This window comes from Podarcis erhardii (genome assembly GCF_964252035.2).
Source record: "Podarcis erhardii genome assembly, chromosome: 10".
NCBI classification, from domain to species: domain Eukaryota; kingdom Metazoa; phylum Chordata; class Lepidosauria; order Squamata; family Lacertidae; genus Podarcis; species Podarcis erhardii.
In genome coordinates, this window is record NC_138500.1 from 54,150,768 (window position 1) to 54,176,290 (window position 25,523).

Genomic DNA, 25,523 nt, shown 5'->3' on the forward strand with positions numbered 1-25,523 from the left:
GGTTACAGATGTCAAACCACTGAAACAGAACGCTAATTGATAAAGTGGTAAAGGGAGAGAGGTAACATTAGATCTCTGCTTAAAATGGTATGCAAGCACATTACATACAAACTACCTTTCTGAGATGGCTCATATGAATTTCTGTCTGTCCAAATTCACTGAAGTCCATGTCAATAGCCTCTCCTTTTAAACGGTCTTTGCCTCAATAAATACTGGCAGTCTTCAAGCCAGTCTTCTTGAGATTTTTGCTGCCATGGACAAATATGGCTAATATTCCATCATTTGCTGTCAAAGTGAACATCCTCAGATCACAGAGGATGTAGTAAGTTTAGAAGGTGAATGCCGTGTCATAAACTTTGACAGCTGCTGAATTTATTTCATTATATACTTGCTTTCATAGCCCACCTTTTACCATATGTTCCCAGGGTAGGTGACAGAAATATAACAATTGAAACTGTACATTTGGAAATCATTTGGAAATAGAAACCACAAAAACAATCAGTGTCAGAAAAAAAGAAAACAGTAGTACAGAGCTGCAGCACAGAGCAATGGAGAACAATTAAATTCATCTCACACAGCATTCCAATATCGCCAGACCACTTCATAAGGGACAAATTGCCTCCCTGTGCTTGAGCTACATATTCCATGGCTCTCAAGCCCCAACATTTAATTTCTGTTTGCTTGCTAAATGGTTCCTGCAGACTATCGCCAGCACACAAAGCCATGCTCAAAAATCTGCACTGACTGCCTATTTGCAACTAGGCCAGGTTCAAAGTTCTTGTATTAATTTATGAGGCCCTTAACTATTTGGGTCAGGATTCCTCAAGGATTCCTTATTCCTTATATCCCTGCCCAATAATTGAGACCTTCAGCAGAATCACTGTTAGCAGCCACCCATGGTCTGAGTGCATCGCCCAAATCCACCCGGAGCTCTGTGGGCCCAGTTTTATGGAACTCCCTTCCAGGTGAAATCAGACAAACAAAATCTAGCAAATGTGCCCTAACAAATGTCCAGTGCCTACTGAAATTGTTGTTGTTGTTCCATCAAGCATTTTAACTGAAGTCTGATTTTATAGTGTAACTGATTCTTATTTTAGGTATTGTATCCCTGTAAACCACATAGAGACAAGTAAAGGTAAAGGTAAAGGGACCCCTGACAGTTAAGTCCAGTTGCAAACGACTCTGGAGTTGCAGCGCTCATCTCGCTTTACAGGTCGAGGGAGCCAGCGTTTGTCTGCTTCCGCAGACAGTTTTTTTGGGTTATGTGGCCAGCATGACTAAGCCGCTTCTGGCACAGTGGAACACTGACACCAGAGCAGCACACGGAAACACCGTTTACCTTCCCACAGGTAATCTACTTGCACTTTTTGGCATGCTTTCAAACTGCTAGGTTGGCAGGAGCTGGGACTGAGCAACGGGAGTTCACCCTGTTGCAGGGATTCGAACTGCTGACCCTTTGATCGGCAAGCCCAAGGCTCAGTGGTTTAGACCACAGCGCCACCCGCGTCCCAAGAGACAAGTAGTTAAGTGATATATATGTTATTCAAATAAAATAATAAAATAAATACACATGTTCTTTATTCTTTAAAAGGATGAATCTAAAACACCAGACATTTTAAACTTTGTTAAAGCCATGCCTGAGGTAGCAGTCATCATCATGCTCAGTTTAAAAATAACTTTCATCATGATGCTAAATTGAATACTAGGAGTACATTTTGGCAGTGGTGGCACCAGAAAAAAATGGGGGGGGGGGGAGGACAGAAAGAGTAATGTTTCAGAAATGGGGGACAAGTGAGGAGCTGAACCCCTTGTTTTGGGGGGTGCTTTTCTATGCAAACTGTGGGATCTAGCAATGAAATCCCACTTTTAATCCAGTACAGAAGATGATGCGATTCAAGTGCTATTGAAAATTCATTTTGAATATTTGCAATCCTTACCTACTTTAATAGGAGGTTTCCTGCACATTAAGGATTTGTGTAGTTAGGCTTTGGTAAGTATAAAATCCACACACCCCTGAAATATTGCTAACATTTAGGAATGTGTTCAATTTATTTCTTAACTGCAATGATCTTTCACAAGTTCTTGACAGCATAATCTCCCCCTTTCCACAAATACTAAGGCACTCTTTTTAAAAATGCAGCAATATGTTTCCCCAAACTTGCAAAGGCCATGCAATGCAGGAATACTGGATGTGATGGGTAGAATGAGCTAAAGTGAAGCAGCTCTCAATAAGCTGTACAATTGCAGCTATTAAAACATAAGCCCTCTTTGCCCTAAGCAAACATGCTGAATTCGAAGGGGACAACAAAAAGGCATCACCTTCCCCAGTTTGTGTGGTTAAATTACATTTATCAAACAAACAAGTCAAGGCTCGCTTTTGGTGCTTGTTACCACCCAAAAAGCTCAGCCGGAGGAATCTCCACATTGCGAGAGTTGTTGGACCAAAACGTGGTTTGCTTGAGTCTCACTGAAGTATTTCTGTATCTGGTAGAATAAAGGCTTCCTTCCTGAAGCTGTTAAACCACTTGCTCTTCTGCTCCATCTCTCTGAAGCCCCGGTAAGCCCTGCTGAAGCAGCTCAGCTGGAAGCAATACCTCCCAGCACACAGCATTTGGCAGAACTTCTGCTGATCTTGGAGAGATCAGGCTCACACGGAATTCTATACTGGATGAATACCAACCTAGATGCTGATGGTGGAGGAGTGTGTTTGTGAACTGGAGATGCCCACCTTACAAGAAATCCATCCAATCTTACAAGCCAGGGGCACTTATTTGTTTCTGCAAATCAAAACAAAAATTGCACTGACAGAAAACTGATAGAAGCTTCAGGTTCCCAGATAATGGCAGCCCTAATAGGATGTTTGGAAATCTCTTCTTCCTAGCTACCAGCTCATAACTCACTGGACTCCGATTTTAAATTAATTGTCTTGTGTGTTACTTGTTTTTCGGCATTATAAATTGGCTTGATTGCTAATTTTATTCCAGTTGTTATTGTTGCCCTAGAGTGTGTTTTGAATGGGGAGGGTTTTCTACATATATTCAAGAACACTTTCGTTATTGCTGTTCTTGTAAGTGTTACACAGTTTAATTTTTTTAAAAATGTCATTAATGTCTTTAAATGTTCTGAATATGTTTTATTTTATTTTTAATTGTATTGCTTTTACTTCATTGTTGTTTGCTTCCCTGTGCTCCTTTGGAAGGAAGGTCGTGATATAAATATAATGGTAGATAGATTAATGGAAAAATCAAATAATACACAGCATTCCGTGAAACAGATAATTCAAAACCCTTCCAATAAAACTGACAGAACCTCGTGGATCTTTTTGGTGTCTGCCCTTTCCCACCTTCCCTTTTTGCTGTGTACTGTCAGCTTGGTTAGTGGGATTATGTCAGCCGAAAGCCAAATCATACCTGACCACTGGTCCTGTTAGCTAGGGATGATGGGAGTTGTAGTCCCAAAACATCTGGAGGGCCAAGTTTGGCCGTGCCTGGCTTAAAGAGATACATTTGTATTATTGTTCGATGGTTTCTTTAAAATGTATGAAAATCCCAAAACAATGTAACACCAAAATGGTGTAACTGTGTTCTGGATTGTGTCCAAACTTTTTTTTTTAAAGTAGCCTGCGTTAAAGTGTTTTGTTTTGTTTTTTGCCCGGGGGGGGGGGGCAAACGCCAAACGGACCACATAGCCGTGATTGGGCTCATCTCTGAAAGGGAGGGTGAAACAGACTATAGAGATGAGGTGGAGCGGCTGACAGAGTGGTGCAGAGCTAACAACTTGCTCATAAATACAAGGAAGACAAAGGAGCTTGTGGTGGACTTCAGGAGACAGAAGAGCAATGTCCAGCCACTTTTGATTGATGGGGTCTGTGTGGAGAGGGTAACAACGTTCAGATTTTTGGGTATTGAATTACAAGAGGATCTGTCCTGGAGTGTCAACACAAGGGGGCTTGTGAAGAAGGCGCAGCAGAGACTGTACTTTTTGAGAATCCTAAGGAAAAACCATCTTCCGCAGAAACTGCTGCTTGCCTTCTATCACTGTGCCATTGAGAGCGTGCTCACTTATGGTTTATGTGTGTGGTACGGAAACTGTACTACCCAGGACAGGATGGGGTTGGGCAGAGTTGTTAAGGCAGCAGAGAGCATTGTTGGCTGCCCACTCTCCACCTTAGAGCAGATTTATGCCACAAGGTGCCATAGGAAGGCACTGGACATAGTAAAAGATCCATCGCATCCTGGTCACTGTCTCTTCGAGCTCCTGCCGTCGGGACGGAGATACAGGACAATGAAGACAAGAATGAGCCGTCTCAAGAACAGCTTCTTCTCCAGAGCGATCTCGGCCCTGAATGGGAAGCCTGGACTTTGAAAGTCATCTAATCTTCCTTGCTGTATTATACTGTATTGTTTTAATTAGTGTTCTTTATAGTTGTTCTGATTTTGTGTGGAGTGCCCTACCTGGGTGGATAGAGCAGCCAAGTAAATTTCGTTGTCCCTGAGAGGGGGCAATGACAATAAAGATATTGTTGTTGTTGTTGTTGTTGTTGTTGTTGTTGTTGTTGTTGTTGTTGTTGTTGTTGTTATAGAAGTGAGCAAGCCCAGACCATGGAGTACAATACCATCAGCTCCTGAAAGAACCATCAATAGCCTGAGAGAACTGTTGGGACACCCTCTCCCTCACCTTTTTGGGGGTTACTAAAGGTAGAATTGCGCCTTGAGAGAAGGCAGAAGTGAAGAAGCTGAGGTCAAGAGCACATTCCATCAGCTCCTGAAGAGTTCATCAGTCACCCTGAGAGGACTCTGTTGGACTATATTTTACACTATGGAGCAATGGTATAGTCACCAACTGTAGGCAAGGATGGTCTACACTTTGGGGGCCCTACCCCAAAGAAAGGAACTCAGATTTTGAAGTCAAAATGTGCCAAATGCAATATCCCCTTTGTTTTCCTTCTGCCCCCTTGTGATGGCCTCCAGCAACTTACAGATACACACACACAAAGTTGTCTGCAATAACAAAACATAATACAACTATCAACCAATAAACTCTAATACAATAATTCCTTCTCTTACCACTTTACATTAGAAGTGAAGTATCCACAGTAAACAAATAGTGTTATGTGCCAGACCAGTACTTATATTCAGTAAAAGCCTGGGAGGCAGAGGTGCAACTTGAATAAAATATTGGGGGGGGGGCAGGTAAGCCCCGCCAGGTAAGCCCTTTCCCTAGGAGTTGGCTCTTATGCTGGGAGGACAGATTTATTTTTAAGATATGCCAAAACCCTGATGTGGTTAGTGCATGCCTAACTGGGGTGAGTGGGCTCTTCTTTATTGTAGGTGCCACCTCTGTAAAGGCCCTCTGACTACCTGGAGACCCTCGGCTAATCAGAGCACTGAACAGCAGCACTCACAGGTTAGATGTTATATATCTTCAAGTGACAATGAGAGATTGGACAGAATGCTGTGGGCTATGGAAAAGAGAAGCGGGGAATCCTGCAGGATTTTTGCAACTGCAAACCTATGCAAAATAATTTTGGAGTAAGGTGTCGTAGTTGGACTAACTCCTGAGTTAACATATTTAGGATTGGATCATCCATTGTGTATTTGAAGAAAAGTAGTAGGCTGTGTACACAGCACACATAAAGTGCACCCTTTCCCCAGGAACTCTAGTGTTTATCCCTTACAGAGTTACAATTCCCAGCACCCTAATAATAATAATAATAATTTTATTACTTATACCCCAGCCATTAAAAACACAATAAAATATCAAACATTAAAACAGCCTAAACAGGGCTGCCTTCAGATGTCTTCTAAAAGTAGATAGTTGTTTATTTCCTTGACATCTGATGGGAGGGCGTTCCACCCAGGTGGGCACCACTGCCAAGAAAGCCCTCTGCCTGGTTCCCTGTAACTTCACTTCTCAGTGAGGGAACCACCAGAAGGCCCTTGGAGCTGGACCTCAGTGTCCGTGTCCGGGCTGAACGATGGGGGTGGAGATGCTCCTTCAGGTACACTGGGCCAAGGCTGTTAGGGCTTTAAAGGTCAGCACCAACACTTTGAATTGTGCTCAGAAACTTACTGGGAGCCAATGTAGGTCTTTCAGGACTGGTGTTATATGGTCTTGGTGACCACTCCCAGTCACCAGTCTAGCTGATGCATTCTGGATTAATTGTAGTTTCTGGGTCACCTTCAAAGATAGCCCCACGTAGAAAGTACAGCTCCCGGGATACTTTGGGGAAGATGTGATTTAATCTCATGGCATCATGGGACTGAAACTGCCTTGGTCGCACTGGTTGATGATCTCCGGCGAGCTAGGGACAAAGGTGAGAGTTGTTTCCTAGTTCTGCTGGATCTCTCAGCGGCCTTTGATACAATCGACCATAACATCCTTCTGGACCGTCTAGAGGGGCTGGGAGCTGGGGGCACTGTTATACAGTGGTTTCGCTCCTTCCTCCTGGGCCGTGTTCAGAAAGTGGTGGTGGGGGATGAGTGTTCAGACCCCTGGGCCCTCACTTGTGGGGTGCCTCAGGGTTCCGTCCTCTCCCCCATGCTTTTTAACATCTATATGAAGCTGCTGGGAGAGATCATCAGGGGGTTTGGACTGGGTGTCCATCAATATGCAGATGATACCCAGTTCTACCTCTCTTTTAAATCAGAACCAGTGAAGGCGGTGAAGGTTCTGTGTGAGTGCCTGGAGGCGGTTGGAGGATGGATGGCGGCTAATGGATTGAGGTTGAATCCTGACAAGACAGAAGTACTGTTTTTGGGGGACAGGGGGCGGGCTGGTGTGGAGGACTCCCTGGTCCTGAATAGGGTAACTGTGCCCCTGAAGGACCAGGTGCGCAGCCTGGGAGTCATTTTGGACTCACAGCTGTCCATGGAGGCGCAGGTCAATTCTGTATCCAGGGCAGCTGTCTACCAACTCCACCTGGTACGCAGGCTGAGACCCTACCTGCCCGCGGACTGTCTCGCCAGAGTGGTGCATGCTCTAGTTATCTCCCGCTTGGACTACTGCAATGCGCTCTACGTGGGGCTACCTTTGAAGGTGACTCGGAAACTACAACTAATCCAGAATGCGGCAGCTAGACTGGTGACTGGGGGCGGCCGCCGAGACCACATAACACCGGTCTTGAAAGACCTACATTGGCTCCCAGTACGTTTCCGAGCACAATTCAAAGTGCTGGTGTTGACCTTTAAAGCCCTAAACGGCCTCGGCCCAGTATACCTGAAGGAGCGTCTCCACCCCCATCGTTCTGCCCGGACGCTGAGGTCCAGCGCCGAGGGCCTTCTGGCGGTTCCCTCATTACGAGAAGCGAGGTTACAGGGAACCAGGCAGAGGGCCTTCTCGGTAGTGGCACCCGCCCTGTGGAACGCCCTCCCATCAGATGTCAAAGCGATAAATAACTACCTGACATTCAGAAGACATCTCAAGTCAGCCCTGTTCAGGGAAGTTTTTAATCTGTGATATTTTAGTGTATTTCTGGTTTTTATGGAAGCCGCTCAGAGTGGCTGGGGAAACCCAGCCAGATGGGCGGGGTACAAATAATAAATTATTATTATTATTATTATTATTATTATTATTATTATTATTATTATTATTATTATTTCAGATGTTGTTGGACTCCAACTCCTATAAGCTCCAGCCAGCATGGTCAGTGGAGAGGTGTGATGAGAGCCGCAGTCCAGCAACAACCCAGAACAAGCAGGAACAGCTCACAGTTTTGGTGAAGGTGGAAGGGATTTGCTGGCACAAAAAAAGATGCCCAGCACCATATGCCGGAAGACGGGGCAGATTGCATAGTACACAGCTGGAACAGCATCAGAATGTTATTACATGAACACTGCTAGGAAGTGGAGTTAGAAGCTGAAACTGAGGCTGCATAACATGACTCCCCCCTCCCCCCCCGGAATCATGGGAAGTGTAGTTTGTCACGGGTGCTGGGAATTGCTCTGTGAAGGGTAAACTGCAGTTCCCAATGTCATGTGCTTTACATGTGAGTCTAATTGTCAGGGAAGCATAAAATGGGTAAAGGGGGGGGGGTGCCAGCTCTCATTAAGATTTATCATTACGCGAGTTTTGTAGTCCCGAAGCTTAACGACAGATGGTGGTGTAACTCCACCAATTTAGTCACTCCTTTGCTGTTGTTAAGGAAGATTCCCCTTGATTTGATTTCGGTTTTTCAAAGCCAGCGTGTTCTTCCCTTCCCGAACTATCTCCGTTAACAATTGGGGGGCGGGCGGGAGAAGTGTGTGCGTCTGTGCGCGCAGAGAGGAATAATCCCATTTTGAAGAACACCCTGTTTATTGTTTTGTTCCTTGCCTTTACAAACAATCATAATGAAAAATGGCAATCTGATCTACACACAGCCGCAAGGAAAAGACATACATTAAATTAATTAAAAGAAGACGTTTGAAATAGGGTTGTTTGAAGCGAGGAATAGAATGCAACTCGGATTGGACTGAAAATATCAAGCCCAAAACAGGAACAAAGGCGGGCGGGGGAGGACCCAGTTTGTGTTTAAACCAGAAAGGGAAGGGGGTAATTCATGCATAATAACCACTTTGATTTTAAAAGTATAAGAACCCTGGGGTGGGGCGAGGGGGGGGAATTGTTTTGTGTGTTTTACTGCGTGGTGCACTTTGCCATGCACAAACAACAACAACAACAACACTGTGCTCACTCCCTTTTTAGCAGGTCAACTTCAAAGTAAGTTGTTCCCACTGTAAGGAATCCTTACTCCTAAGAAAATGTACTAAAGATCGACCTCCTAATCCAGTTTCAGGAGAAGACGCGCGCGCGCACACCCACACCCACACCTAAGCGCACCTCGTCTCGCCAGGTGGTTAGTATCCCCCTTGAGTACAACAAGGCGATTATCTGCGGGAACTGGAGAGATCTGAAAGCTCTCCTTTGAAACAAAAGACAGTCTAAAAATTCTGAGTTAAAACTAACGCGAAACGAGGAACTCCAAGAGGCGTGAGATCTGGGACAGGTTTTGAAGCAAGGGGACGGATTCAGTTTGAGCTCCTCTGTCTTTTCAATGGGGAGCGGGCGAGGGTTGGACTCGGCGGCTGCATGTCAGAAATGCACGCTCGGATCAAGCAGCCAAACGAACTTGGCCGCTGTCTGGGCTCCAGGCTGGGCAGCTCCTGCGCCTTTTTGTTTGGTCCGCGAGCTTAACTCGTCACACGCACAAAAAGGATGGCGAAAGGAAACGGGTGACTCTCCCCCGCCGCCGAAACTCTGCTCTGGACATGCCTGCCGGGAGATCGGGACCTTTGGGGATAACATCCCCCCGCTGCCCCGGAGCCTTCTCGCCTGGCCCGGGCTCCGCGCTTGGGAAGGAGAGAGAGAAAACCACTACCTTGCGCCCCAAGGCTGCCGGCTGCGCGTTGCCAGCGAGCGAGCTGTCTGCTTTCCCGCTCGGTGAATTATTTCGTTTGAAGGTTCACGGGAGTTGTCTGGAGGCACTTAAGATCTGCCCAGAACTGGAGTATTCGTTCTCCGTTCATCTCGCCCCCAGATTCCTCTTGATGTCTGGCGCCCACACTGCTTAGAGAAACTTTATTATTATTATTGTGGTTTCATCAACTTCGAGGAACCCCCGAGTCGCAGGACTCACGCCCTGATCCTAAACAAATGAGCTTGGCAGTAAAATAAAATAAAATAAACTATAAGTGCCTGAATGGTTTCAAGTAATCCCTACCATGTATGCTTAGCGATGCAGCCTAACGCTCCACAGCACATTTACTCGGAAGCAAGCCCCGCTGCGATCGCGGCCGAATAAATGCATTTAGGGACGAGGCGTGGGACTGCTTAGAACTCCCCTCTTTGAAGTAACAAATAATCAAAGGGGGGGGGACAAAGCAAAAAGAGAGAGAGAGAGAGAGAGAGAGAGCAAGTGCCCCATTGAAACCAGTGCGTCTTTCCTCCCAAGTAAATGTGCCTCTTAGGCTCGCGGTGCTAACGAGCCATCAAGGTTTATGAGCAACTCGGACAATTAAAGAAGGCGGAGGTAAGACAAAAAGAGTTGCGAGAGGCAAATGAAGATGTTTTACGACCACCCATCAACAAGCACTCCGCGCCTTGCAGCAGTCAATAGCCTGGAGTGCGCGTGCCCTTGGGCTGAACTTTCACCTCTCGAACCCGGTGGAGCCCCATTGGCTGAGAGTTAGCAGTCTGGGTAGGAGAGAGCCCTCGGCTCTCCGCAAAACCTGTGTCCTGCGCACCTCCTGCTTTCTCTTCCCCCGCCTTCCCTTGCCTCTCAGACCGGAGCAAGGGAGGGGAAGGGGAGTCTCATCTGCTGCCCAGGCGCCTCCAAACACACTCCGAAAAGTATGCCAGAGGAATGGCGGGAATAGCTGCTTTGCAGAACGCACTTTTTTTTTAAACCCCACCAATAATTGTCCAAACATGAGACGCACACGGTTCAAAGCTTTGCACCTTTTTGCACTTCTCCGGCAGTGGAGCGATTGCAACCCCACAAAAAGGAAAGTTCAGCAAAGTGTGGCCGAGTCCTTTCCGACTTTTGTTTTTTCCACCCACCCTCTCCTGTTTCTTGGGGGAAATCTTGAACGGGGAGGGGGGCAACCAGGGCAAATTTGCTTTCATCTTATGAGTAAAGATGTGGGCAACGTCCAAATTCCAAGCGAAAGAGAAAATTTGCATAGTAATTCCTTTCTGTCCTTTCCGATACTCTTCCCCACCACTATCAATCGCGCGCGCGCGCGCTTTCCAACCGGCGGTGGGCAACCTATAATAACTGCGTCCCGAGAAACTTTCCCATTTGCGTAACACGCTAAGCCGAAAACAAACACTTCGCATTAATTCTGAGCGACGGTCGTGTTCCATTCAGATCTTCGGTTAATTTAAAAGAACTTTTTGAATTCTCTTTAAAAGCGCTCAAAAAGTCCCACCAACAAATTAAATCCAAGGCAAATTCGCGAGATTATAATGTAGGATTTCCTTTTTCACTTCTTAATTAATCACCAACCAAGCACTAGCCTTGCAAAATGATGCAGAAATATGAAATCAAGTTGAACGATTAGAAACTTGCGATGCGGGTATTTCATTTTGTTTTGCTGCTTTTAGAAACTTTCTCACAGCTAAAAAAAAAGCCGGAATACTTGAATTTATTTATCTCGATTGCGCTTCCATATGTTCACGCGGTTTGAAAAATCTGATGTGCGCATGTATTTAAAATTAAAGTACTGCACTGTTGATCAGGCTTCCCTTCCCCTGCTTTTGGGGTGAGGGGCAACAACTGTTTCAGCTGGAAACGCGATCCGTGGCTGAAAGGTGTTGGGAAGGATATGTGGCGGTTGCCTGGCCGTTTTCATGGCTCTGCAAGACGTGTGTGTAAAGCGCAGCGGGAATCCCCTTGCCAGACCCGAGCAGAAGTTACAATGCATTTTCGGAGTTGTTCGCGTTGCGTGCAGTAAAGCTAGCTAGAGGTGCCACCACCAGACTCTTTAGGCTTTTGTTGACGTTATTAGCCATTGCAACGCAGGAGATGGATGGGCTTTTAATTGCAGCTCGTCCCAAAAGTTTCGTCGTCTTTTCTTGAGGGCGGGCGGGCGGGCGGGCGCTCGGTGGGCCTTAGTCGTCTGCCTGGAGGCCAGCAACTATGGCGGAAGGGAAGGGGGTTGTCGGTTCTCTAGTGTGCGAAACCGGAGCTCAGCCAAGGGAGCCAGTTTCGCTCTAGCAGCGAGTTCGAACCGGACAGGCGGCCGCGCGCGCAAGGCTTTCATTCCAAGCTCAGGCTTGGAAAGCGCGGAGTTCCATTTAAAACGGAAGTGCCACCGAGCATGTGCAGTGTGCCTCCCTCACACCCTCATTCTCGGGGATACTGACTCGACAACAGGCAGCGCTTTCTGACATGGAGTTACTAAATGTCCTTTTCGGGAAGCCCACCCCACCCCACTGAACGAGTAACTTCTGAGGAGACACGCACAGGGGGACGTTGTAAGTTTGCGGTTCTGTGTGCGTTTGCCTAAGCGTAAGCCCCGCTGTGGGACCTACAAACGGGAGGGGAAAAGGGGGGGGGCATCGGAGCGTAGCTGTCAGCCAGGCGTCAGTTCCATTTACCCCTGTCTCTCTCATTCTTTCCCGCCTTTAGAGGAGGAGGAGAAGGAGGACGCAGCAGCAGGCAACCTGCTGGCGCGGGATTTACCACGCTTTTCTTTGCAAGGAGAGCTGGGCTGGGTGTTTAGTGTAGCACGTGTGGGGCCACCCGCTGCCTTTCGCCTTCCTCGCTGTGGGGTGTGCTTGAAGGTCAGAGTTGAGCTCCTGAGTTTTATTGGCATACTAAACCTCCGGAGAGGGAGAGAGAGGCAGGGCGAGAGAGGCGGAGAGGGAGTCTGAAACGCGCGCGCTTTGACCAAACTCTGAAAAGCGCGGCCCAAGTCTGAGGAGATTTGCACACATACCCCTCCTCCTCCTCCTCCCCGCCCCGTGCCAACGCTTCAAAGCAGGCTTTCTAAAGGGCTCTTGTAGTCCTTCCTGTCCTCCTTCTGAGAAGTCTCCCCCCCCCCACACACTTCGCATAAGCCCCCCCCCTCCCGCTTGCTCCTTTGGAGTACTACCCGAAAAGCTGCTGTGGCGCAACCAATTTGACACGACGCTTTTGTTTCCCCCTCTCCCGTTTGCTAGCCTGGTTGTGGCGCGAGGGTGGAGGCGGGGGGAGAGAGAGAAAGAGAGCGAGCGAGGAGAGCAAACAACTTCTCGGGTGGTTTGTTTACATAGCAGGTGGACCTGACGTCAAGGAGGACGCTTCACTGCGAATCCGAATAATATCCTGCTCCGCGAGCAGGACTCCTTGCTCGGGAGAAGGCTGGCAAGCGGGGAGGCTGCAGCATCGGGGGCCAGGGAACCTTGCTAGATTGACCCCGCCGCACTTTTATTTTTTTTTGGGGGGGGGGAGAGTGCTGGTGGTGGCGGGAAGAAACTCGCAGCCCCTCCCTGGCTTAGAGGAACACAACTTTAGGAACACAACCTAAAGAGTCGTTGCCACCCCAAAAAAAGGGGGGGCGTGCGTGCACACGCATTTCTTCCCTCCAAAAAAATATATATATCTGAATCCTTCCACAAACACACACACGAGAGGCAGCTGCACCCTCCATCCAGAGAGAGGGAGCCAGCCCCACACCCAGGGGGAGGGAGAACGCGAGAAGCAGCGCGAGCCTCTGAGAGAACGCGAGACCCCGCGCAGCTGCTGCTCCTGCCTCAGCTTTGGCGGCGGCGGCGGCGGCTGCTGCTGTTCGGTCGGCGGCTCCTTTGCTTTGCTTGCTGCCGCCCAGGCCCCGGGAGCCGCAGAGCCAGCGCCGCCTGCGGAGGAATATCCAGCCCATTCAGAGACGCTGCTGCTTCTCTCTCTCTCTCTCTCTTTCTCTCTTGTTGTTGTTCCGTTCGGATTCCCCCTCCCACCCGGCGGCTCCTCTGGCGCGTCCTGGCAGCAGCAGCGGCGGCGGCGGCGGCAGCTCCTCCTGCAAAACACTTTTCCCTCTCCCTCGGTGTGTTTGTATTTGCGTGTGCGTGCGCGCGGCGAGCGAGCGAGTGCACCGCCTGCCTCTCTCTCCCTCTCTCTCCCCCGCCGTGCCATCTCCTCGGGACTCTGCTCAGTCAGTGTGCGCTCCTGGTAAGTTTCTTTTAATATATATATATATAAATACCATTCCCCTCCCTTCTCTCTCTCTTTCTCTCTTTCCCCCCACCCCACCCCGTCCCTTCAGTCTGGGGTTTGACTAGTTACTTTCCTCCTGCCCGCACTCTCGGCTCCCCTCCCCCTCCCGCTTTCTCTCCAGCTGCTCCTGGCTGCAAGAAAAGTTTGCCTGCAAGCCGCCGGGAACATGGCGTGTCCATGTGTCCAGGGTGACATGTGTCAAGGTCTGTTCTTAGCAGGTGGCGAGCGCTGTGGCCCACTCCGGCCCCTCTTTTCTTTCTTTCGCCGAAGCAAACGCCCACACGGAGACTTAATTTTGCACGCATCTTTGTTTTTGCAGGAGGGCTTCTTGGTTATAAATTAATCGAGGGAGGGTGTTAACCCCCCCCCTCTTATTTTAACGCGCCCGATCTTCGGCTCGGGTAGCAAACACCCCCCCCCCAAAGAGCCTCGTGGCACCTCAAAGACTTAGCAGACTTCATGTGCTTTGAGTTGTAGTGCATTTGATGCAAGATCTTGAGGTGCCACTAGACATGTGTGGGTGGGTGTTTGCACCTTTGTGCGCGCTTGAAGTACAGGTGATCTTTGCGAACTCTCGAACTTGGCCTGCGCGGACTTTTAACAGTTGCTCACTGCAAGTAAAAGGTGTATTAAAAATCACCTAATTGCCGGCTGTTTTCATAAGATCTTGAGAAAACGTGGCGTGGTATTCCAGAGAGTGTGGTGGTGTTTTTCTCCCAGCCTGCTCCTCTTGTGTCACTCTCGGGGAGGTGGAAGCGTAGAGTCATGGGGCGGGGAGCACGTGTGCCTTTGGGAGAGCAGCGAGACACCCCACTTCCCTCCACGCCAGACAGACCCTAATGCATGGAGGGAAAAAGGGAAATTGGCAGCAAGAGGGGTGGAAAGACGGGCCTAGCTGTGACACTTGGGGGGCTGTAGCAGTATTCACTGACTTCTCTTCCTTCCATCAGTTAGTTGCACGTGCATGGTGTTTCGCCTGTACCCTCTCTGGCCAGGACGAGTTACTGCATTCCTTTCATTTATTTATATATTTAGCTAGTTTGCTGCCGTTTGCTTTGGTCTCCTAACACCACCTTTTTCGTAGTGGGTTTTTTTTATTTTATTTATATATATTGTTCTTGCTGGAGAGAGTGTGTTCACCTTGAACAACAGCAACAGAAAACGTTAGCCTACAACGCTAGATTAATAAATAATAATGGCAGACCTGTATGGAGCTCCAGAGGCATTCTTGGCTGCCTTTGCTGTGGGAGAGTCTTCTCCTGAATTTCACTCTTGAAATTCAAAACGCAAGAAAGTTGTGAAAGTTTAATTTTAAGAGCTTTCGAGATCAAGTAGGTAAATGGCTCTAAGGCATGTTGAGCTTTGTTTGTGGAGTTGTGAGCGTGAGGACAGGGAAGGTGAGGAATAAAACAAAACGCTAGCTGCCTTTTTTTTGCTCGAGTTTCTGAGTGATTACCCAAACATAAAAAGGTCTTAGTGTAAGGATGAATAAAAAATAGGGCAGAGTTCCCGGTGAAACCAAGGTAGCTCTTTGATGTAGTTTCTGTGTCTAAGTAACTTTTCACTAAAACATTTTAGCAGGCATTTTAATAAATGGACTTAAATACTGTACAACAGCTTTTGCTCCAAATGAAGTTGTGGTCTGCTTTCATTGTCAGAGTGAATTTTCTGCATCTGGGTACCTGTTCTACTGAAAACAGTTGATTGTGGGATCAAGTTGAAAAGAACCCATACATTTATAACAGATGGCAACAAATGATTAGGAGTGAAGGTAACTGGGCTTTAAGGAAAAGTTACTAAAGTGACTATTCTGCACTCGCAGTGCCTTCACAGTGCAGAAGAGAGAGTTCTTTTTTGAAGTAGAAAATGAAATACGTTACACAACTGAGTGTAAGAGATTTCAGTGCTCCAGTGATCTTCCTCTTACATAGATAGTTCAATTTTTCTCATATATATATATATATATATATATATAAATTTGTTTTAAATAGTAATGCAGTCCTATGCATATTTACTCTGAAGTAGGTTCCACTTTATTCAGTGGGACTTACTCATGGGTAAGTATGAATAGAATTGCAGCTTGATGCTTGTGTTACTCCACAACTCAGTTCTTGTGGCATAAGTGTTGACCAATTCCACATTCAGGAGTTTAGGATCACAGTGTAAAATAATTCATGCCATATTTTTAATTGTTCCTTTGCTGTTCTAGATCCAGATATTTGATATATACTTGATATACTTCGGTTGGATGGATCAAGTTATTAGTCACTCTATAGTGAAATGGGGAAGTGGAAGAGAGCACACTATTAATTGACGATAAATCACAAAAATGTTACCTGTTAGGTATTTTGCTGCTGCTTCTCTTCTGCTTCAGATAAATGAAACCTGTCAAGAAAAAAAGTATTGTGCCTAATAATATTACAGTGCATTAATGTTTAAAGTAGTTTTCCTAATGCTACATTAAACATACAAGTGATCTCTTTTTTATAAAGGAGTGACTTTAAAGTTAGACTTTAAGTTGCTATACTAGGTATATTAATTTTAAAGAATATACTATAAACTGTTTGTAGTATGCACACAGTGCTTGCTACTGTATGCGCAACTACCATTTTCAAAAAGATATTGTGGCGTGCAAAATTATAATTGATAGTAATATTTTGCACAAGCAAATCTAGTTATCTGGAATAACTACTTTGTAAAGGCTCATTTTCCTTCGCATATTAAAATTTGACATATCCAAAATATCATGTGACTGCCAACTAATTTTTTTTAAAATGCTGTCTGTACTCTTACAGATTATCTAATATGGGCCCTTAAAACAATTGGTTGTGGTATTACTATTTTGTATAGTAAGCATCATCTGTTTAAGATCAGTGCAGGCTAATGAGAGCTCTATTTGTATTCTTCATTTTGCGACTGTGCCATACTAGAATCATATGAAAACACATCGGAAACATTGATTTATTATTTGGCAGTTATTATTATTTACTCAAGTTTTTATGATGGTTGCTACTAAAAAATATTGAGGCGACTTAAAGTAGAAAAATCTACACAGTGCAAAATTAAAACAACATGCATTTTAAATTATAATATATGGATCATATCTTATTCTGTTGCTTTTTTTTGGAGAAAAGTAGGGAGTGCTTGGTATTTTTTGGTAAAGTTTTATAAAACATTCCAACAAATGACTTGATCTGTCTCTTGGTTAAACTGGAGTAGTTTATTAGACTACGCTGAGTTAAGTGGAGTGGTTTAATTGGATCTTGGGAGTTCTTTCACTTGTATTTGTAGACTGCTTATGAAATTGCCATATTGTAGACTGCCTGTTTGGGCTTCCTAAATGTAGTTTCTGGAAATAAAGCCTATTAACTTCAATGAAATTTACTTGCCAAGAAGAAGCGGTTATTATGATTTTATTGGTTACTGAAAGAAAATGAATAAACGTGTGAGTTGCAGTGCATGTTTACCTCTTGTTTTTAAAAAATATATTTCCCCTATATTTTAAAGTAGATAAGATTGCAGAATAGCCATATGTGTAAACGGTTTGTAACTATGTGTCTAAAAAAATAAATGTTTTGTTAAAATACTTTACACAATGTTATATTTTGGAATCTTGGTGCGAATTGTTTATTCTCCTTAATCCTAAATACGTTACCAATGTCTGTGAGGCTTAATATACTTGGAAGTAAACCCCACTGATTGTGGTAGAATATACTTCAAATTTTTGCCTGAGATTTAGGTGCTAGGTAGAATGTGACCATACTTTAATTACCACAAATAGTGGAGGTAGGTGGGAGAAGATAAAAAAGTACTGCTAGGCCACTGAGTGGCAACCAAGGAAAGAAGGGAGGTGGGGCACTGCTGTTATGGAAGAACACAAACTAGTGCGCCTGTAGGCAGTACTGTTTCCAAGTTCTTTCTAGGAATGTGATATAAAAGCTGGTTTATTTAATTGAAAATGAGACTTACATTCAGGTATGGTGCATGTTTGTAGGCAGCGTGAAAACCCTATCTATACTTTTGAAAGATGTTTGCTACAAGCACTGTTAAAATGTGATGGGTTGACCAGAGTACCGGACTCCTGATTGTTGTGTTGTTTGTGTATGCCACTTAGGCTTTATAACCAAATTAAGCTAAAGCAATTCAGTTTAAACAAATTTACAGCTGCCTTAAAGCATGTTTACCCTGTTCCAGTGAATGAAACTTGTAAGTAAATGGGGTTAGGATTGCTGCCTTGTAAATATATTTAGGATCAAAGTGATTCAGATTGTAAGTATTTCATCTTAAAATTATGTTATCTGATTGTTGTTAGGCCTGTTGTTCTCTCTTTCAAAATTAAGATAATTGCTTCTCAACTTGCTTCTCTGGCACACCAAAGTTAATTTATTAGCTTTTGGGAACTAAGTGTTACTGTTTACTAGGTTAATATTGGGGTAGGTTCTTGGTAAGAATTGAATAATGTATCTTTGTGTGTTGTCTGAGTCAAATTATGAATGTGATGTTTACTTTTGTGAACTGAAAATGATTTAGGACACAGGTCACCGAGAAGTACTTTGGTATGATTGTCAGTGGAGGAAATTGCAAATCATAGTTAAACTTGGAATGCTATCAGTTCCATTACAAATATTGAATACTAATTTTGGGGCACTCAAACTGATTACTCTTCTGAGGCTTTTGTCAATGGTGTGCTAGAAATAATATAAATGGTCTATTGTACGAGTCCTGCGGCATACATCTCAACCGTCCTTAACACAAATACACAACACTGAATAGTTTAGATTTAGATTTAGATTGTATCACTGCATAATTGTTATTTTTCATAGATAGTGGTTATATATAAGCTTTTAAAACTGAAATGGTAGAAGTAAACTCATTCTTAAGCAAAGGCCAACTTCAATCTTAAGCACACATAATAGGGATAGGGGGAGTAAGTCCCATTGAATTTAATGGGGCTTGCTTCTCATTAAACTTCGAGCTGTTACAGTAATCATTGCATGAAATAGTTCACAGTATGCCTAACATACTATATTGCTAGTGCACTCTATATTATGCTTTTCCATTCACGTGGCAATAATTTTCATGTATAAAATTCATATTGTTTGAAGAAACCCTTACTTAAAAATATGTTAGGTTGGATACGTAATAAGTTAAGTGCCCCTTGAAATCCACAGGGCAAGTTATGTCATGATCCATTACTTAGGTGGGGCCTAATTTCCACTGACATAGACTGCCGTACCTGAGTGCAAGTCTCATTGAAGTTGGTGGGACTTACTTCTGAGTATATGCTTTGTGGATCCAATCTGCTTAGGATCAGAGTTCAGATGGAGTTGTAGCTTGGTGGTAGAGCACATGCTTTAGATGCAGAAAATTGCAGCTTCGGTCTCTGGCATTTCCCAGTAGGGTTGGGAAAGTCTTCTATCTGTAACTCTTTAGAACTGTTATCACCCAATGCAGGCAGTACTGAGCTAGCCGAATCAGCATAACAGCTTCGTCTATTCCTAATCATTCTGACATTTATCTCTTCTTAAGCCCATTGACTTCAATGGGTCTAAATAGGATTGACATTTGACCCATTTTTAAAAAAGAGAATAAAATGACCAAATGCTTTAAGGCATCAATTTTTTAGAGCAAGTTATGAAAAATAGGATGATGCTGATCACCAAAACTGTCACGTAGTAGAAGACTAGAATTCAGTGCTTCCTTGGCGCCTTTACAGAACACTGCACTAAACTACGCTTAGGCCTTCTTTCTCCCCAAAGTAAATACAAAGGACTCTGTAATAATCCTGACTACTGGGCACTTGTAATCTGTAGAAGATACAAAGGTCTGAGCACCTCTGAGTTTGTACTGAGTCCTTGGGCAAATAACTCTTCCTCAGAGTGGTCTGTGATATTCCCAGGGAGCCTCACATTGGTCTATCCATGGGTGGTAACTATGGTCAGTCTTTCAGCTACTCCATTGAGTGCAGAATTCCTTTAAAATACCTGCTGCTATCACCTAGTAGACTTGGAAAGAGTGACAGGATTCTATCTTTCTATTGTTACTCAAGTACAGACACATGGGGCTAGATATAGTTACCTAAGCATCCACCCACACACCAAGACAGTCAAACATAAGCATAAATTTAATTAAGGAACATAACATTCAGCTCAGTAAGTCTTTTTCTATCCAAATATCTTTTAGTTGTGGCTTCCAGATCTAACATACTGTCTGCCTTAAGTTTCATAATAACGGTTTAAACACAATGACAACAGAATTGTCAGATTCAATATATGAGTGTGAGTTGCCCAGAAGGTCCAACAATGGCCACATTTCACTTCAGAAGAAGAAACTTCTCAAAGATGAGAGGCTTTGTTAAAAGGAAATTGAAAGGGAGAGTGAAGAGGGCAAAATATCTTTAGGATGCTTGGAGGTTATTTAAAACTACAATAGCAGCTCAGATAGAATATATAATTTAGATTAGGGAAGGTGCAGGAAAGTCCAAAAGAAAACTGGTGTGGCTAACAAGCAAGAGTCAAGCAAGCTATAAAAGGCAATAAGGCATACTTTAAAAAGTGTAAATCCTGACATGAGGAAAATATAAAAGATCACAAATTCTGCCCAATTTTGTAGGTGTCAATTGTGAGGTTGTTTCAAAATTTATTTTAATTTCTGTATTACAGTGGTACCTCAGGTTAATACGTTCTGGAGGTCTGTTCTTAACCTGAAACTGTTCTTAACCTGAGGTACCACTTTAGCTAATGGGGCCTCCTGCTGCCACCGCACGATTTCTGTTCTCATCCTGAAGCAAAGTTCTTAACCCGAGGTACTATTTCTGGGTTAGGGGAGTCTGTAACCTGAAGAGTCTGTAACCCGAGGTACCATTGTATTTTAAATTGAGATGCTGTTGTTTTGCTTCAGGGGCAAGAACACGGTAACAATAAAATAATATTTTAGAAGCCTTAAAACAAATAGTGTAAGCCTCTAACCATCCCAGGAAGATGTTGGACTAGTCCATAACAAAGGTATGAAAGGATTATTGGAGGATAGGGAGACTGCAGAGAAGTTGAACAAATACTTAGCATTGATCTTTGCTATTGAAGATACTGGATCGAGATAGGTGGGTTTGAACTGTGTGTGCTTTCTGGGAGGGTGTCGGAAGAATGGCCAAATTAAAGTGATGAGAGATGAAGTTGTAGGGCAAATAGACAAATTAAAATCATCAAGCCACGCTGTCTGAATGGCATATACCCTAATGTGAAGATCTTCTAACAAAAATATGCAACTTGTCACTAAAATCAGTTTCTGTGCTGGAGGATTGGAAAGTAGCCAGCATAAACACCAATCTTTAAAAAAGGATCCAGGGGGAGCTGGGAAATTACAAGTCCATTAGCATAACATCTGTCTTGGGTAAATTGGTAGAGAAGCATAATTAAAGCCAGAGTTGTTAAACATAGAAGAATAAGGTTGCTGTGGTAGAATTGGTGTGGCTTCTGCAATAGGAAGTTCCGCACATTTGAGAATACTTTTTGAAGGTATTCTCAAATATATACATATATTCTCATAAGCATTATATACTGGTACTTTAATTTCATGTTATGGACAAATTGCCCCTGAATAAACTTAAATGCTCATAGAGTAAGAAGCAGGCCTTTTATGCATTAATGACTGATTAGAGAACAGAAACCTGAGGGTATAAATAAATCGAACAGTTTCAAAATAGCGGACATGACTCACAGGGGTACCCAAGGATCTATAATAGGACTAGTTCTGTCTAACTTGTTCTGGAATTGGGCAGTGAGCTGCTCAGGTTTGGGGATAACATCAAATTATCCATTGTGGTGAAAACCCAAGTAGACTGTGATGAACACCAAAAGTATCCTTCCAAACTGGATGAATGCTGATGAAAATGCTAAATGAAGTTCAATTTAAAACTTTAAAGTGGTGCACACCTGGGCAAAAGCTCCTAACTTCAAATACATTGATAGCATCTGAAGTGATTGTGAATACCCAGGAAATGGGTCTTGGTATTGTGGTGGTAATATTATGTGCTACAGCACTGAGAAAGGCTAATACCATGATCAGGTTTATTGGTTAATTGACTGAAAACAAAATTAGGAGCTCTTTCTTTATGGGAAAAGGCTAACCTGTTTGCAGGCTTTTTGTTTAGTAGAAAAGATAAGAGGGCATGAGATAGATTTATAAAAACTACATAAGTGGAAGTTTTTCTCCCTTTCTGATAATACTAGAATTTGGGGTCAACTACTTTACACAATAGGGATGCGGGTGACGCTGTGGTCTAAACCACAGAGCCTAGGGCTTGCCAATCAGAAGATCAGCGGTTCAAATCCTCGCGACGGGGTGAGCACCCGTTGTTTGGTCCCAGCTCATGCCCACCTAGCAGTTTGAAAGCACGTCAAAGTGCAAGTAGATAAATAGGTACTGCTCCGGCGGGAAGGTAAACAGCGTTTCCATGTGCTGCTCTGGCTCTCCAGAAGTGGCTTAGTCATGCTGGCCACATGACCCGGAAGCTGTCTGTGGACAAACGCCAGCTCCCTCTGTCTATAGAGCAAGATGAGCATGCAACCCCAGATTCGTCTGCGACTGGACCTATCGGTCAGGGGTATCTTTACCTTTACCTTTACCTTTACCTTTACCTTTACCTTTACCTTTACACAATGCATGATTGATTTATAGAATTAACTGCCACCGGATCTGTTTATGGCCACAGCCTTTGGTGCTGTTAAAATGGGATTAGACATGGAATATAGGTCTATAAATGGCTATTAGCTATGTGAAACCCCTGGGTTCAGTGGCTGTGTTTTTCAGATGATCAGTTGTGGGGTAGAGAATTGATTAATAGCAGGGATTAAGGACTGCTGCCATCATACCCAGCTATGGAAACATGTTTCCAGAAGCATCTGGCTGGCCACTGTTGGATTTGGTAGACTTATGTTCTGACCCAGCAGGATGGTTCTCATGCTATGTTCTTAGTGGATTTTATGTTTTGTTTTGGTGTACCTCTCTACATCTTTATCTTGTTCGTTGAGGGGGGCAGTTGCTCAAGGAAAATGCATTGCCTGATAAATTGGCTTGGGTGCATTGGTAGCCATTCATTGGACTGAGAGGGAGAAGTTCTGTCTTTGCTCTTGACTGGTAAGCTCCTTCTGCAGATCATGGGAGGCCAACATGGATGCATGTGATCTTGTCAAGTGTAGCCAACCAGCCACTTCCAAAGTTCTCTGATTAAGAGTTGGAACTACACGAAACGACACAATGTGCTTATGTGTGTCTCCAGAGCGCAAGTCTTTGTAGTGTACACACGTGCTATATTATAAATACAACCAACAACGGTTGTAAAATTGTAGCTATTTGGCAATTATTAAACTGTGGATGGAATTCAAAGTAGCTCTAAGGAGATTGCTCCATAATTGCAAGCATGTATGATGGCTTGATGGAGTGATCTTCCCTGTGGTGTGCTGTTCTGGGGTTGTCCTGACTGCCCCATCTGATTGGAGGGGAGGGGGAAAAGCCCCATTGCACTAGTGGGAAAAGTTGCAGTGGCTCCGACTAGTGCAACTTTTTAGTTGAATCTGGCCCTGTGCCATTATGATTCCTGTTTTTCATACTTCCTTCTGAAGCCAACATTCCTCTTTTGAGATGGCTGCAAGTTAATTGCCAGTAGGAGAAGTTAGACTGTGTACCTTTATTGCAAAAAGCAGGTGTTTTCTGGAGAGAATGGTTGGGAAGCCAGTGCCTGCTCATAAATAAAGGGTGTGTTCATATGTGACCAATACCTACACCTGTGTGATGTACAAAGCCATTGCTATCTGATGAGTATGATGTAATATATAACATTCATGGCCACTTACAGAACGATGTTTTTGATTCATGGGAATATTTCACACTTTGAAACAGGTGCTGTCATTCATTCCTGGAAGGTCCCATTGTTCTGCCTCAAGATGCCACAAAGTTCCATCTTGTGAGTCATGCTTTTTAGTACTTTCTGTTAATGCTTTCACAAGATGGACACTCCTGTAATCATCAAATAGTTCATGTGTTAAGTTTCTGCATAAACTCAATTTTTGACTTAGTTTCCTTGTCTCCCAAACTGTCATGCTGCAGAGGTGGAATTTGCTAGAATAAAGAGAGTGGAGAAGGCTGCATTTTTAGGTTCAGGCCAACTTTTAAGATTCATTTTATTTATTTACTCCTTAGGATAAAGGTGTTGGAGATTAAAGTCGTTTGACGCTTGCATCATTTCACTCAGTTGTTATTCAGTTATTTGGTACTGCTTATAGGTCCCTTGTGGTTATATTTGTTCCATTGGCTCTGTCAAATTCAGTTTTCACTGCTTTTGGTCACTGGACAGTTGCATCTGTGTTGTCAGGCTAGTCCTACTGAGGTCTGTGTAGGTGCCTGTAGAGCTAGATTCCTTCAGAGGAGGTATACAGTTCTTATGAGATGGTTATAGAAGTAGAACCAGAAGCTGTTGGTTTCATTTCTTTTACTACCAGCTCTTTCTGTTGCTTCAGTGGTTTTCTTGCTGCTGTATTCCTTAATTTGCCTGGATAGCTCAGTTGGTTAGAGCGTGGTGCTGATAACACGAAGGTTGCAGGTTCAATCCCTATATGGGACAGCTGCATATTCCTGTATTGCAGGGGTTTGGACTACAGTAGATGATTCTCAGGGTCTCTTCCAGTGCTTCAGTTCTATGATTCTGTTATTCTGTCTTGTGAGCTTTATTGGCTGACTGCATTCTATTCAACATAGTGACATCATGTAATGTTCTAGATCAGGGGTAGCCAACTCCCAAGAGACTGCGATCTACTCACAGAGTTAAAAACAGGCAGTGATCTATCCCCTTTTTAGGGGTTCAGGTCAAAGTTGTTTAGCTTTTTTTAGGGGAGCCAGACTTGTTGAGCTTCGTTGGGGGGAGCCAATGATCTGCCAGAGATCTACCACAGACGTCCAGTGATCTACCGGTAGATCACAATCTACCAGTTGGGCATGCCTGTTCCAGATGGTAAAGTTAAATCAAAAGCTTGATGTTGATACAGTGCTAGTGCAGCATACCTCTTTGAAGACTGTTGACATTTTGACATTGGGGAGTTAAAAAATATACTGATTTTTGCCTTCTCACTATAAAGGTATGGAATATATCTTCTCCTCTCTAGACACTCTTCTTTCTTGGCACTGTCTGTGTTAAAAGTTTAGAAGTAACATTGTGTTCTTATGGCTTTAGTCCCAAGACTTGGAAAAGCAAGCATTTGTAATAACATTTGTTTCATAACTAAATTAGAAACATTTCAGTTTCAACACAAATAATTGAAGGAAAACTTAGATGAGCAGGTTGCTAGAATCAGCTGGAAATTTGAAAGGATAAGACTTTTGTGGAAAGTGGCCAAACAAAGCTTGAGATTGGATAAGAAGCTGAGAAAGGTATAAAATAATTGAATAGTATGGAAGTGACAAATGATGTTATTTTTAAAAAGTCTATATGTGTGGTAAGAGAAATTGGCTTTTATTTTTACCTAATAATAACTGTTTGCTCCGTAGGCTGGAAGGGAAGTTGTAGAGGAAAACCTTTCCAAAATATTGTTTTTATTTTTATCTTAGTAATTCAATTTGAGTTGCCTAATAAAAATATTCCCTAGGCGATTCTATTGGACATTATTCTGGGCTATGGGCGGACAGACATTATGTCGACAGTTTGTGATATTTCTCATATGTACCCAACCTAATGAACAGCAATGTGGGCAGTATTTTCTGGGCAAAATAATGGTAACCTGTTTAGACTAGCATTATTTGACCTCTTTTGCTCCTATACATAAGAAATGATCATCCTGAACAGATTTCATTTCATCAG

The 25,523-nt window shown here is 43.9% G+C and overlaps 1 long non-coding RNA gene across 1 annotated transcript; it reads right to left on the reverse strand.

Moving 5' to 3' along the window:
• Positions 1-1,730: 1,730 nt before the first annotated feature.
• On the reverse strand, positions 1,731-23,692 carry LOC309350880. Its single transcript, XR_014160553.1, has 3 exons — positions 23,527-23,692; positions 16,012-16,060; positions 1,731-2,777 (listed from the first exon to the last, which is right to left on the reverse strand). It is a non-coding gene; the product is annotated as an uncharacterized lncRNA (long non-coding RNA).
• Between the last annotated feature and the right edge of the window lie 1,831 nt (positions 23,693-25,523).